Here is a 3,660-nt window from a genome sequence, read left to right as displayed (position 1 = left end):
GTGTGTGTTTAATATGTCAGCAAGTAGTGGTTATACTGCTGGGGTATTTATATCTTTTAAAAATGAAGATCTCTCTTTTTCTTTTAACCTGTAGACACTAGGAATGAATTATTATTTACTTCCTGTCTTCTGTTGCTTTTAAAATTTTGACTTTTATGGTACTGTGAATGTCACCTTAATGTCACATGTGACTGGCAACAGCCACTCTATCAATACCTCAGGGAACAAAATTGGGCATAAATGGCACAGCAGATTTTCTTATTTGGTCACAAAAACCTGGAGGGGTCTCAGGAAGGTGCAGTAGTCTTAGGAATCTCACCCATGGAGTGAGGGGGTGGCAGAGGGATGTGCTATAGAAGTAACAGCTTGCTTCTTCGTATTGGGGACTCACATCAGTGGCTGCTTTACAATGAATGTAAAGAAGAACATTTCAGAAGCTTGCATGTGGCTTTACCACACGTTCCATCATCTCTGAAGCTCCAATAACCCTTTGTGTTAGGGAGGAGAGGTATGCTGTTTTAGTCATTTCTATCATGGGCAAACTGGTAGTGAGCACTGGGATTGTAATTCAGGTCTTTGAAATACAACAGCTCATCTACATCACAATGACCTTGAAATAACAAACATGTTTCTGGTAATAAATGATATAGTACATAAAAAAGATTTAAGAATACTGCTTGACAATGGAATATTACTCAGCCATAAAGAGAAAATGAAATTATGGCATTTGCTGGTAAATGGTTGGAAATGGAGAATATCACACTAAGTGAAATAAGCCAATACCCAAAAACCAAAGGCCAAATATTCTCTCTGATGTGCGATGCTAACTCACAATAAGAAGTAGGGGGTGGGGTGGGAAGATAGAATAGAAGTTCATCGTATTAGACAAAGGGGAATGAGGGGAAGGGAAGGGAATGGAAATAGGAAAAACAGTAGAATGAATCCGACATTACTTTCCTATGATCATGTATGAATACAAGACAAATGTAATTCCATATCACATACATCCCTAAGAATGGGAAGTTGTACTCTATGAATGTATAATCTGTCAAAATAATTCTACTGTCATGTATAACTAAAAAGAACAAAAAAAAAATACAAAAAGAAGACTTCTTGGAACTTTAATAAATGATTCACAATGTTAGCTAACATTATTATTTTAATATTAAGTATGCTTTCAGAAAGCAGGATATGTGTAACACCTTGGTATCACTTTTAAAAAATTATTTATTGGGCTGGGGTTGTGGCTCAGTGGTAGAGCAATTGCCTTGCACGTGAGAGAACTGGGTTCGATCCTCAGCACCACCTAAAAATAAATAAGTGAAATAAAGGTATTGTGTCCAACTACAACTAAAAAATAAATACCTTAAAAATTATTTATTCATTTTAATTAGGTATATATGACAACAGAATGCATTTTGATTCATTGTACACAATTGCAGCCAAACTTTTCATTTCTCTGTACATGATGTAGTGTCACACCATATGTGCAGTCATACATGTACCTTGGGTAATAATGTCCATCTCATTCCACCTTCTTTCCTGTCCCCATATGTTGAGAGCCACAGCCGAAGGGGCCCCAGCAAACTTCCAGCTGCCGGCTGATGATTGGCTCACAGCGGCCCCAGCAACATCTAGCTGATTGGCTCCTCTGCGGTGATGCTCATTGGGCTGTTTCCCTGCCCTTTCAGACCACGGAGCTGCTCATTGGGGGACTTTTTTGGCTCCGCCCACGTGACCCAGCCAATCGGCCTCAAGAGCAGGAGGATTGTGGGAGGTGGAGAGAAGCTTGTGTGGGAGAGAGAGGCTTATGGGAAGCCAATGGTAGCAGTTGAGGCTCTGAGGGTTTCTCCTGAGAGGCTGTTTTGTTTGGCGTGTATGGTTCTAAAAATAAAGTTAGTTTCTTTTGACAAGTGGCTTCTGATTGTGCCCAGCCAGACTGCGGCACCCATACCCCTCCCCTCCTCTCCATCCCCTTTGCCCAATCAAAGTTCCTCCATTTTCCCCATGCTCTCCTCCACTGGCCCATATGGAGCAGCATCCACTTATCAGAGAGAACATTTGGCCTTTGTTTTTTTTGGGATTGACTTACTTTGCTTAGCATGATATTCTCCAACTCCATCCATTTATCTGCAAATGCCATGATTTTATTCTCTTTTAATGCTGAGTAATATTCCAATGTGGTATCACTTTTTTTTTTTTCCCTAAATAGTGAACTTCTTAACTTTTGGTGCTTTAGGGATTAAGCAATCATTTCCAGGAAATGGATCATCATTTCTATGGATAACACAGGATTCCCAAGGAGCCCATGGTGTGCTGATTGGAGGTGTACTTAAGCAAATCCTGGCTGTTGAAGATCTGGGTTCAAATTTTCTCCTGGGTCATGGGATTGTTTGGTGGAATAAAATGAACCAGCACACAGGAGTCACTTACTGGCATTGACATTTATTGAGCTACTACCACTTAACTATACCATATATTCCTCTAAGTACTATAGTATTGTCATGGAGAAAAATGTAAATGACACCTCTCTTAGCTGGCTTCAAAATGACTAATTTTGCAGACTGCATGGCTGGACAAAATATTAATAGTTTCCCACTAGCTTTATTGCAGATGACACCTCTGACTGTGGGTTATGATGACAGCAGCTACTTAGGTTACTCTTCAGAGACTGAAGGCCACTTGTGCCGAAAACAACTCTTCCCTCGGGCCTGCAGAGTCGGACAGGCACTGGAACTGGATGAAAAGGCTCGGCACCTGTCTGCTTCCTTACCTTCTTTGCCTTTGGGTCAGATTCCACTCAGCACTGTATGTAGACATGTTGATCATTTTGAGAACTGTTTTGATCAAAACTATAATATAGGGTATACTTGACATGGACTCCCCAGTCTTTATCCCGGCTTGAGGGCTAAATACAGCTACCTGCCACCAGGACCAGAAACACTAAACCATGAAAGGAACGTAAAACCGTGGGCTCTGGGTTCCTGGGAGAGCTCCACCTATTCCCAGAAAAGACGTGAATATTCCTCGCCGTTGTTAGCTTCTCGATCTTATTCTTTGTACCCTACATGTCCTCCCTCCACCCTCTAGAGTTGAGAAGTTGATTTGTCAGCAAGACAGCTCCTTCTTTTTTCCTTCGGTCACCGAATAAAACCTTCCTTTCTTCCTCTCCTGTTTGGATCCTGGTTTTTCCGAGGATGTGCTTCCGAACCTGGGTTTGCTAACAGCATTACCTTTTGCAATCCTTCCCCAAACCTCGGGGAAATAGACAGAATATTCTTCCCAATTCACTCCCAAGGAAACTGAGGCATGGAGTCAGAAAGGAAGTCGCTTAGGCCACACAGCTTTCGAACAGTGGGGCAGGCAGAGTCCGCACTCTTACTTAGATAAATAATGTATTTTAGGAGGTTTGTTTTGCAATGGATTTCCAGCTCCTCGTGCAACTGCGCTCTGCTGCCACGCGCGCTCTCGGCGCTCCACTGTCGGGGGCTGGACCCTCCTGAGTGACAGACGGTCAGAAGGCGGGGCTTTGCCGGTGTCTCCGCCCCCGAGGCGTGGTGGATGTGGGCGTGGCTGCAGGCGCAGGTCCTGGGCGGCAGAGCTCGCTTGCTTTGGTGGAGGGCTACGCGGCGTTGCCAGTGCGGCGCTCAGTCCGGGCCT

Source organism: Marmota marmota, unplaced genomic scaffold (assembly GCF_001458135.2).
Source record: "Marmota marmota marmota unplaced genomic scaffold, marMar, whole genome shotgun sequence".
Classification (NCBI taxonomy): domain Eukaryota; kingdom Metazoa; phylum Chordata; class Mammalia; order Rodentia; family Sciuridae; genus Marmota; species Marmota marmota.
Note: the sequence above shows the minus strand (reverse complement) of the source record.